General features: G+C 39.5%; 1 protein-coding gene across 4 annotated transcripts in view; it reads right to left on the bottom strand.

The window, feature by feature from the left end:
• The window catches only part of PTPN14 (protein tyrosine phosphatase non-receptor type 14), a 240,869-nt gene extending 232,328 nt beyond the window's left edge, over positions 1–8,541 (bottom strand). For all 4 annotated transcript variants that reach the window (XM_074309148.1, XM_074309144.1, XM_074309145.1 and 1 more), the window contains exon 1: positions 7,492–8,541. The gene's annotated coding sequence lies outside the window, so the exon portion shown is untranslated. The remainder of the gene's footprint in view (positions 1–7,491) is intronic.
• Between the last annotated feature and the right edge of the window lie 4,078 nt (positions 8,542–12,619).

Here is a 12,619-nt window from a genome sequence, read left to right on the forward strand (position 1 = left end):
CATGGAGTCTTAAATGAAACCTAATTGCCAGCTCTAGCTGTCACAGCTGACCCTGGTAACAGCCCAGCACACCCTCCATAAAACATAATACCGCATAATCCTCCTTCATTATGGCTATTACAGCCCTGCAGTTGGATACATTTGCTGCAAAAATAAACTCAGCGACCCCTTCTAAGAAAGGATATTTTGCTACTTCTTCCTAAATCAACTACTTTTGATAACACTAATCATGTCAAAGAGTGCTGCTCTTTGTCCAGATTTATCACAACGTTGAAGTAAAACCCAAAAATGATGACTGATACAGGATCAGCCAGAAGAGAAAATGCCTATGAAATGTCACTATAAGAAATCAAACAAGAACAAAGTAAAAAGCAAAAAAGAAAAACTGGAAAACATCCTGAACTGAGTTAAGAAAACCAACAGTACAGTTACAAAGTTTCAAATACTATTCCAACTCCTATTTCTGAGTCTATAGTAAATAACAGGGCAAGGTCCCCGAAATTTGCTTTCTGTCATATCAAACGACTGTTCATGGTCAATAACTTTGTCTTCATCTCATTCATTTTGGAAATGGAAAAAGTCCACAGAATCGATAGTGTTCTTTACATTATAACATAGGTGACAAAACTAAGCTGCTGTATACGTATATGCTTGAGTTGTTGACAAAATGAGATAACTGTCTACATGATGAAGAATCAAGTTGGATTACTCATGACATCCTTCTTTTTTTAATTAAGTAAATTTTATTGTTTAATAGAATTTTATTTTTCCATTTTTATGTAAATATAGTTTTCAACATCCATTTTTCTAAGATTTTGAGTTCTAAATTTTTCTCCCTCATCCCAAGTGAGCAAAATCAATCTGATAAAGTTGTACATGTACAATCATGTCAAACCATGACACCCTTTTTGAACACAGCAGAAAGGGCTTGGACATACCTCACAGCATTCTATCATATTCAAATTCTTTAATAAGAATTAAACTTACTTTACCAAGTAACCCTGCAGCAATACTCCAAACTGTTTTCAGCTTGGGACAGTTCTCTTTATGGAAATACCTGCTAGTCTGCCTCAATTTAGGGGTGTGGCTCACTGCTGTCTTTTTGGTTTTTTAACCTATCCTAGTTACCCAATGATTGGCTTTGAAAATATGTGGAAAATTTGCCTTAGTCTCTTTCAGAAGAAAATATAAGAGGACAAACAAGGTACTTAAAAAAAGTTTTCAAATGATTTGTCCAAACTGATGGATATTGATTTTGTCCTGACTGCCAAATGTCCCTATTTCTTAAACTCTGTCTTTGCCATATGTCTCTACTGGCACGTATCTTTCCTTTCCCAAGGCATTCTAAGTTTGTAATGTTCAAAGAATAGTTTCTAACACTTGGAATTTTGTGATTAAAGTATGATTTTTATTAGAAAGCATATTATCATTGACTTCAGATGACTTATGCACATCAGGTCTTTTCAGGTAAGGCAACATGACACGGATAATGAATGACAAGGATATCTGATGTGGATATTCCAGACATGTGTATTTGTCAACAGCCATGAGATTTTCCTCTTTCCCTTCACTATTATTAAGAACCAAATTCTAAACCAGGTTTGGTTGGCATTAATGTTATGCATGGTACTCAGAACTCCATCCCTGCTCTAGAGTTCTTAAATAAGCCTCCTCAACAAAAAGGTAGAATTACTACCATGCCCCACCAGAGAAACAGAGGTGAGATTCCTAAGCTAACTCCCCAAATGCAACAAAATAACAAAAGAAAATGAAGCTTTTGAATCTTCTGATCCTCCACTTCAAGACAATAAAAGGTTCTACTGGTTAGTCACGAAACAGACACAGAAGGTTTGGCAACTCTGCTAATACCCATCACTAACTCTGACATCACTGAGAAAGGAATGATGTTCTCTGTGTTGAGCTTCCAATTTTAATTAATGATATTTATGAACAAAACCAACTTAAATCAACCATCCAAGATATTACCACTGTGCTTGAGCATCTATTTATATTTTAACTTGCTTTTCCATTATTAAAGAGCTTATATTAAGCCATCCTTTACACTCTCTCCACATCTCTCAAGTAGATATATATAATATATACATAATATTTATATGAAATGGCTGACTGATGGATATAAGATAGGTTCTCCATATAAAGTTAACAGGGTACACAGTATGCTCTAAGTAACTACACTAACTCAGAAAATTCTAACATCAACACTAAGCAATTAAGGTTTACAAAAACACCACTGGCTTTTTCTTCCTGAGAACAATTTTAAGGCAAGGGCTGTAAAGTTCTTTGGATGACAATGAAAGAAAACAAAGTCAATGCACTTTGCTAACTACCAAAAAAAAAATATAAAAAAATTAGCATGTCATAGACAATATAACTTAGATATTTACCCATCTCCTCCATTCTCACCACACCCCCAAAATAACTGCATTCCAAATCAATGTTGCCTGAATGCTTAGGCAATATGTTGTTGAGAAACTGAACTAAGAGTCAAGACTTGGGCTCTAGTTCTGATTTTATTACTTAGCCGTCTGACTTGGGCAAGTCATTTAATATTTAATTTCTTTACATATGAAGAAAAAATGTGCAGAGGAAGATAATACCAACTTGTACCATCTCATGGGGCTGCTGAAAAAAAAATGTGAATGTGAACAAGTTCTAAGCATTTTAAAATGCAATACAAATATAAAGAATTATTATTATAAAAAGCCATTTGACAGCAAGCACCAGAAAAGCAGTTGGAAAGATTCTTACATAGGCACACATGAATGGTTATTAAGTAAAGGGTTAGGGGTGAGGAAAAGGAAGATGCTATTTTCCAAACATGGATTTTCTAAGTTTTTCTCCTTTTGACCACTTCAAAACAGAACTTGCACCTGAGATTTCAACCCTCCTCTAACCACACATATCTATAACTCTAGTGCTTTGCTCCTTTCCACATCAAGAACACATATCCATCCAGTTGCCCTATGACACTGCTCAAGTCCATCAAGCACTCTTTACATCCTTTCCTATCAGGAGGTGGGTTCGAAGATTAAGTTAATGTTTATTAAATACTTCTCAGCTACTCAGATGAAAAGCATCAGTCAAATACAAGGTACCTGTAAGATGGGTGGGTCAACTGAATTTTTAAAGGATAAATACTATGATCTATGTCGTCATGAAAGAAATCAAATCTCAAAAAAAAAAAAAAAAAAAAAAAAAAAAAAAAAAAAAAAGACCCTTCCATGTAGGAAAAGATAAGTTGGTGGAATTTAAAAAATATGGAAAATCTTGAACTTATGAAGGAAGATGTTATCCAGCTTTGAAGAAACAGAGGACAACAAGTATAGTATGGTCTTATAAAGATGTACATGGATGTGTATGTGTGTGTGTGTGTGTGTATAATTATAGTTATCTATGTATATGTATGCATGTGTGTATGTATGCATATCTTTCTGGGTAGATTTATGTACATATATGTACATGTTTATTTGTATATATACACATATATATTTGCATATATAAACTTACATGTACTTGTGTGCATATATGTATGCATTCAGACTTAATTGGAGCCTTTTTTGGGGGAAGGAGAAAGGAAGGAGAAAAAGTAAAAAGTATACAGCAGAGAACAAAAGAAAACCTACAAGAAAGCAACTAAACATAAATAATAGTATTTATTACATCAATTTTCTTGAAATGGAAATTTATAATCCTCTCATGTTCTGCTATGCACATGGCAATTTTTTTCTTTTCCTATTTCCTAAAGACATTTTTAAAAATTAAAAAGCAAATAAGATCCTTCCATGAATATTTCCAGGCTATTTGGACCTCAATTTTAAAGGTTTGCAGATGCATTCCCAAAAACCAAAACTGAAATTTTCCTCTAAATATTATTACTCAAAGACATGAGAGACTTTACATCAACAGTGAGAGAGGAACACAACAAAAAATGTGTCCTCCTTTCTTCCTGCCTTTCTTCCCAAAAGCCATATTTTGACTTTTGAATGACTTTACCTCAGCCAAAATCTCTCAACTGCCATGTCCTATACAGCTTGTGGCAAACAGACTAAACAGTAAAAAAACAGACTGTATGTATATGTTGGCATGTATGTGAACCCAGTCCTAATAAGGAATTAACCACAAAAATGTTTTTGTAACAATAATTGATTTTCAAAAACATAAAGATCCTCCCCAAGGTCATACTCTGCATAAGTCTGGATGAGGTTGATAATTGCAGCAATAAGTCAAATAGAGAATTAGTACAATTCTGGACAAGGTATAGATAAACAAAATTAGCAGATAATTCACAAAACTTCACTTATTCATTTTTAACCTCCTCACCAAAATCTTCTTCATCCTGACCAGCTACTTAATTAATTAATTGTCCTGTCTCTCTTAGGACAGCAAGGTAACACTACATAGGGCCTCAAATCAGTAAATTTGTTATTGTTCATTAGCCTTTCGGTCATATCCAACTCTTCATGTCTTCATATGGGGTTTTCTTGGCAAAGATACTGGAGTGATTTGCTTTTTCTCCAGCTCATTTTACAGATGAGGAAACTGAGACAAACAGAATAAAGGGACTTGCCCAGGGTCACACAGCTAGGAATATCAGATGCCAGATTTGAACTTTTGAAGATGAGTCTTTTTGACCCCACACCCAGCACTCAACCAGGCGTCAGGAAGATCTGAGTTCTGGCCTCAGAAGCTTAATTAGAATTAGACACAATTTAAACAACAATCTGTCTCCTCTTCTTTCAGTTGGTGAAAGTTCTGGTAATTCATTTTATTTGTTGAGTTCCTATAGACAAAACTCAATAGGATAGGATGTGGATGAAGAGAAAGAAATAAGGGAGAAACAAAAATATGTGAACTAAGAGCAAGAGGTAACATCAGGAAGAACTGGGTTCAAGGAGCACACAAACAAATACAGGCTGTGTGAACCTGAGTAAATTACTTCATCAATGCTTTGGGGCACTGAGAAACTAACTGGGTAGAAATATAACTGAGTAGAGAAGCAAGACTATTGTGTAGTGATAAAGACCAAAAGAAATTTATTAGTCCAGACCAAAAAGAAACAGAAGTTTTTACAGGTAAACTGTGAACATAAACTGAACGATCAGCTTCTGGATATTCAACTGCATATCTTTATTCTTATTCAAAAAGGCCTAGATCCCTATAAGATGATAAAAATATAAGAGGAAATCATCTCAGTATCTCTCATCTTCATCCTACATTTCAAGGCGAATAAAAATGTCTTTATGGGACTTAAAAGTTCTGATTTCTTTTTGGTACACTAAAAGGCTCTTTCATTCTTGTCTCATTTACATGCTGCTGCCTGCAACTGAAATGTTTGTCTAAACTTAATGTCTACTTTAACTATAACTGGCTAGAAAGACTTGTCTTCACCTACCACTCCTCCTGGGCAGATCATAGATTTTCAAGGAGAATCTTCATCAGTAGGTGGAGAAACAAAGATAAACACAAGTGGTGATTTAAAAGAAATAACCCCATATTTTCCCCAGTCAGACCTGATGCATAGAAATAAAATCACAGACACTAGCATGGCACAACCAACATGCACAAAACGAAGGCATTAATCATAGTAGTGCTATTAATAAAAGCAGCATGTTATACAGGAAAGGGCACTAGACTGACAGTCAAAAAGAATTCCATGGCTAACTCCATCTAATTACCAGTGCAATGACCCTGTGCAAATTTCTTAACCCACCCTCTCCTCTACCCCCACTTAATGGAATGCATATAAAGTAATGTGTAAATATGAGTGTATATATACCTTATGTAAGGTGATGTATGATATCAGCCCTGCAAAGAGCAGCTCATTTAAAAACTGGCTACAAGTTGACACTTGCACTATGTATACAGTAATGAGCTTCTAAATTAGGGATCTTATACAGTATATCATCAGAGTAAAGTATGAAAAACTATCATATTCTGTTGAACTTCCAACATGTATCAATCCATCCCTAATAAAGTGTAGGGGAAAAGAAAGTGATTCTTATAACTATGCAGAGGCAATAACGACAGCATTTCTAAGTGGCTTATAAGAGAATGAGCATTAGACACAAACACTCCCTCTCACCAATGCATGACAAAGGCAAAAGACTTACATTTCTGAAATTCTTTGATCTCCACACTGCTTACACAAAATAGGCAAGCTATTTAACTTCCACATCTCAGTTGGTGGGCTTACTCCTAAAAAGGATGGGCAGCCCCCACTGCTGTTAGAGCCTGCCAGCTCACCTCTGGAAGCAAAGATGACCACAATGAAAGGCTGTGTGGTGCAACTAACCCTTTGCCTGTAACCGTGGAGTGGCCTTTGACAAACCAGAACCCATAGTAAGGTTCTCCACACCTGAGGACATATGGGCAAAAGTCCCTTCTCTCAGGTTTGATTTAAACCTCTTTGTGCCCTACTTCATCTCTACCATCGGAGAAAAAAACTACTACTGACCCCAAACTTTAACTCGGCCCCTGCTTGACTGAATTTTCCTGTGGTCAGTAGATCCTGATTTATTTTGTCCTGATTGTTCTTTTTGTATCTGATGACTGAGGGATAAGAATCATTTCTTTTTCAAACTGATCAGAATAGGAAAAAAGAGTACACTGTCAAAGAGCCCTCTTCCAAGAGCCCTTGAAGGCAGAATCAGAAAGCGTCCCCACAAGAAGGCAGCACAGTTAAGAACCCATGCCATGCTTCCTTCTTCAGTTCTCACCTTACAGGGAGCAAACAGAAGAGGGGGCTTAGTGGACCTTTCTGCTCCCTCCAGGTAAAGGGATGGTAAGCAAAGTGATTTCCTAAAAACTGTTTTCCAGTGAAGAAGGAGTTGCTAAATCTCAATCAGTTCGGGGTATTTCTTGAAAGGGAAGAGTGGGCCAGAAAAAAAAAAAATTGATCCTAAAGAAATTTCATAGATATGGGCTACGGGGCCCAAAAGAAATGTTGGCAAACATGGGGCCTAGTGAGGGGGCAGGAAGAAACTTCTTTATTCACCGGGTCCCCCGTAGTGGGCTGGACGGCGGGGTATCCCACCACAGGAGGCTGCCTCCCCTCAAAGGAAGAGAACATTCTAATCACCTTATGATCCCCCTCCCCCAACAACGTGGATATCATCAAAAGGCAGCCTTCCCCCCCACCTAAAACTTAAAGGAATTGAGGGAGGCTTCGGCTAATCGGATACCTAGCGACCTCCAATCCTCACCAGGCAAGCTCTGCGCCTTCACTACGAGAGTAAGTCCTCCAGCCAGCCAACTGCTGTACCAGCGGAGGCGTCCGTCAGTCCGTCTGTCTGGTCCGTGGCCGGCCAGAACGCAAGTTCGCTCACCAAGTGTTTGCCAAAGTCATCTGCAAGCAGCCGCGGAGCCGAAAGCAAGCTCCCCAAGCCCCTCGGGGGCTTCAGGCAAAGGCTCGGACGGCGGAGTTCCAAGCCTTAGCCAACAGACTGCGTGTGCTACAGCCCCCCCACTTACCTGCTCACACGTCCCCCCAGGACAGAAGTCCCGAGTTCCCCACGAAAAGGTCGGCAGCGGCAGAAGCTCCAATTCCCCAAGGAATTTATTACAGTGGCTGATTTGGGAAGGGGAGGGGGGGAAGTAGTTGGAGGAGGAGGAGAAAGGGGAGGGAGGTTTCCGCTCTGATCAAGCGAAGAGAGTCCAGGAAGGAAAGGAAGGAGAAGGACACAGGAGGAAAAGGGGAAAGAGAGTGAGAAGAGAAAGCTAGCCGTCCAGCGTGGGGTTTTGTTCGGGAGATCCCAAGGCTTAGGGCCCAAGGATGGGGTGAGGTGGGAGGGAGAGGGAGGGCCCGCTAGCAGCTACTTTGTGTTTGCTCCCAGGAGAACTAAGGTTGGAAGAGGGGGCGGCGGGGCGGAGGCAAAAATAAAAAGTTACGGCAACCTGCCCCGGGATCTGCTCTCGTTGCACTTCGGGGAGGGAAAAGTTTGCACCGACTTTCGTGGGCTAAGCGAGGGAGAGCCGCAGGAAATGCAAGCAGGAGAGAGGGGAGGAGGAAAGGGGCCGCTCAGGGGAAAGGAGACTAAGCAGGCGCCGGGGGCAGCGGCGTCCCCACCCCCAGCCCGGCCGGGCTCCCGGGCGCTGGGGTGTCGGGAGGAAGGAGTTCGCAGTGGGGGGCGGAGTGGAATGTGGCCCGAAGGGGAGTCCCAAAGGTGTGGGCTTGGCGGTCTGTGCGCGCGCGGGGGTGCGTGTGCGTGTCTCTGTTTCTTTATGTGTGCGTTTGGAACCCGAAGCTGGAGCTCCCTAGCCCTAGCAGCCCTGCTCAGCTCGCGGAGCTCCGTCCTTGGGGACGTCACGGAGCAGGAATCCGTGGAATGCGGGGCTGCTGGAGCTCCTGTTGCAGGGCCGGTAGATGTCCAGGGACTTCTAAATATTTTGCTTTGAGGAGGGGGAAGGGAGAGTTGCAATAGTGAGAAGAGGTCGAGGGGAACTACTACCCAAGAGTTAGAAGAAGCTTGAGAATGGAAACAGCAAGAATATCCCAGCTAGTCCGCTGGAAGAACACTGCAGCAGTTATGCAGTAAGGAAAAGCCCACCTCCGTCCCCAGGGGCGGAGCTATAGGAGGGACTTGACCAAACCCTCTGGGAGAGACCAAGTACACCCCCCCTTAAGGGGACCCTCTGTATGTACGGCCACCCCACGCACCAGCTTCCGGGGGCATCGGACACCGACGAGAGCAGTTAGGACAAAGCTAGGGATCTTTTTCTCCTAAGCACGCTTGGGGCCTTTCGTCCAGGTTGGTCTCCGAGCATCGGGGACTTAGTCTCCTTGACAACCTCCCCCCCAGTCTATAAAAGATGCATATAAATAGAAACATAAATGGAATGTAGCATTCTATCTGATCACGTGGTACCACATAATTGCTCCACCCGTGGGCCTGGCACTGGAAGAGTATTTCCCTAAATCTTTTGGAGACGATGTTAAAGTCAGACAGTATGATGCGGAAAAGAAGCCTTGACCATAGTCCTACGTCTGACTCTTCCACTGACTAAATCTACGACCTTGACCAAGTCTGGACCTTTGGGGACTAAAATGATGGTTGGAGCCTCCTCGGATTTCTTATACTTGGGGGGGAGTGGGGAGCAGAGAAACAGCAAATGAGCACTATCTAATCCCAAGCTTCTATTCTTCCATCTCTCCAACTATTACGTTAAGAATGTTCTTCATTCTAATTAGGATTCCCAGTTCCTTGACCCATCCTAATCTCCAACCAAGCTGAGTTCTTCCCTACCATGGCTTTACTCGCTTACTATTAATGTCTCTACTCCCCTAGAATCTTTTGTACCTCACCCGCCCCACCCCACCACCCACACACCTCCTGCCATTCCAGACTGGTGAATCTTCATCCTCACAGTCCAGTGGTTTAATCCTGCTCCAAAAGTGTAGAGCACAGATTGAGGTAATCAGTCAATCAATTTAAAACAGTTATTAAGCATTCATAGTGCTAGAAATACCCCCCAATAAATAAATAAATTGTCCCTTACCCTAGAGCTCTAATTCTATAAGGGGGACCACATATACATATTTATAAGATATGTCTACCTTGAATATATAATGTATATGTATATTATACACACATATACAATATATATCAAGGGGGGAAAGCATTACTAATCAGTGGAAAGAGAAATGCTTCTTACAGAAAGCAGGATTTGAGCTGAGGGGGCCAAAGGAACTAAGAGGATGAGGAGACAGGGAATTCCAGGTATGATGGATAGACGATGTAAAAGTGTAGATATGGGAGATGAACCATAGTATTCAAGGAAGGAATGGGTCTTCTTGGTCAGATGATAGAGAGCATGAAGAGGAACTGGAAAAATAGGAAATGGTCAGGTGATTAAATACATAAAGACCAGGGACATTATATGTAAGTCTAGAAGTAATAAGAAGCCATTGTAATTTACTGAGAAGGGAAGTTATATGAGAACTTTGCTGTAGAAAAATCATGAAGCAGCTGAACTTCACCATTACAAATTTGTTACATAATCTTAACTGCACCTTTGGTGCTGGTGAATACTTCTTCAGCATTCCTCATTCATTCTTTATATTTATTTTCCAGCATTTTTTAAACCTCCCTTTTCTTTAAATCATAATTCTCATTTACAGCATATGTTCTATCATCTCAGTCAATTCATCAACAGATATTTATTAAGTTCCTACTATGCATGTCCCAGGCACTTTATAGAAACACAGAGGTGATAGGATTTAGAAAAGTCTGGAGTCAAGAAACCTGGGTTCAACCTGAATTTACCACTTACTGCCTGTCTGACCTTGGAAAGCCACTTCGTTTCTTTGTTCTTCAGTTTTCTCATTTGTATAATGAAGGGAAAGGACTAATTATTGGTATCAAACTGAGTCAAAAACTGAGCCACTAAATCATACATAAAGATCCCTATGGGCCACATATTAATTTGGAAAACCATATATGTTTTTGGATTTGTTTTTTTAATTAATATATCAATGCAATTACATAATCAAAGGCAATTACAATCAAATGGAAATTGTATTTTAATCTGATTCAAGTCACTCTCAGAAGTGTTTTAGGCTGTCTGGGGACACTATGTTTGACACATGTAGTCTAACTTTTCCAGTGCTAAATCTGTGAACATATGACCTCTCCCAAACCACCTCATCTGTTCAACACTTTGCAGCATCATATTCCCTTCTCTCCTTTCCTCTGAACATAGAAAAAGTATCAACAAGTCATCATCTCTAAGATTAATCCTCTATCTGAAAAGTTCTTAAACTGTAATTGCATACCTTTATTGGGTTGCATAACTAAATGTGGGGAGATCTTAAAAAATTTGGCAACAGTAAAAGGTATCAATATTCCACCAAGATGTAATTCTTTATGTAAAAATAAGCAAGCTCATTTAGTATGCAAATTTGTTTTTCATTTTTAATAAATGGTAACAGAATATGCATACCAAAGAATTGTTTTAAAATAAATTTCTTTGTGATTTATTATCAGTAAATATTTGACTTTGATACCTATTTTATATACTTGTGTATGCAGGAACATGTAAAATTTTCTCAGGTGAAAAGGGATTGGGAGTAGAAAAGTTTAAAAAGCTGCTCTACCACAGGGGTGCTGAACTTGGGGAACCCCCTTTTTTAATACATTTTGAGAATTATTTTAGTATATTTCCTTTGTAATCCAATGCACTTTGTTTTATGAATTTTAAAACACTCTAAGGAGTCTCTAGGCTTCACCAGGCTGCCAAATGGATCCATAGTACACAGAAAAGGTTAAGAATTACTGCCCTTTAAGTGTGTCTCTTCAGGACCTTATTCCAGTTGTTGTTCTGTATTTTCAATCATCTCTCACTCTTTGTGACCCCATTTGAGATTTTCTTGGCAAAGATACTGGAATAGTTTGGCATTTTCTTCTCCATTTTATTTTATAGATGAGGAAACTGAGACAAATAAGGTGAAGTGACTTGCCCAGTCACATAGCTAATGTCTGAGGCCACATTTGAACTCTTTCTGACAACAGGCCTGGCACTCTAACCATGTACCATGTATTGCCCCCTTATCCCGGTCCTCCTCATCTCATCCCTTTTCTTATCTGAGTATCTTCAACCATTCCCTCTCCCTTTATTCCTTCTAAACTATTTACTGATGAGATTGGGTCTTGATGTTAGTGGGCAGTGCAGGGTGGGTGTCTATCAGAGAAGAGTTTCAGAGATCACCCCCATCATTTGGACAGTTTCAGGATTCACTAACTTAAAGAAAAAAATTTTTAATTTTTTTGGATTCTTCTAACCCATTCTTCAGTATTTAGCCTCTTGAAATGTTGTTTATGTGCGGTATTTCCATTTCTTTATTTCTCTCTTACTATTTACATTCTAATTCTTCCTTCAACCCTACTGAAATTGTTCTCTTAAAGATTACCAGTGACCTTCTGATTGCTGAATTCTTTTTGACTTCTTCTCGGCTTTTAATCAGGGGTGTGCTAGTAAATGTTTAACAAACAGCTTTCTGATTGGGGAAGTAGAGAATGCACATAAAACACACATTTCATCAGCTCTAACATTTTCTCTATCTATTTCTTAAGTCTAGCCAACACAAAAACAATAAATCAAGCCTGATGGTATTTGCTGATTTCCAAAGTATAAATGTTCATACTGAAAAATAAATCGGATCCAGGTTCTAGCACACAATTGTTTTAAACCAAGTTAACTACTTCGTATTGGAAATACTAACTCCTATGTGTCAGAGATACATTTATGGATATTTTTGCTTCCTATTTCTCTGTTTCTTCTCTTTTTCCTTCTCTGGATACTTAGCCCCTTCCTGTTTTCTTAATTAAGTATACCCAAAGAGTCTATCATATGATTTCCAAATTATGTTGGAATTTTGTATCTGCTTCTCCATCTGCCTTTAGATATCCAACTGAATGTCTCACCACTACCTCAAACTGAAGATGTATAAAACTGAACATAGTACCTTTCTTCCTAAGTCCTCTCCTCCTTCTATTTGCCCTATTTCTATCTCAGGCCCCATCATTCTTTTTTTTTTTCATTTTTTATAACTTTGGAGTTATCTTTGACCTGTTCCTTCAACTCTCATAATTCCAGAAATCCT

Source organism: Sminthopsis crassicaudata, chromosome 4, assembly GCF_048593235.1.
Source record: "Sminthopsis crassicaudata isolate SCR6 chromosome 4, ASM4859323v1, whole genome shotgun sequence".
NCBI classification, from domain to species: Eukaryota; Metazoa; Chordata; class Mammalia; order Dasyuromorphia; family Dasyuridae; genus Sminthopsis; species Sminthopsis crassicaudata.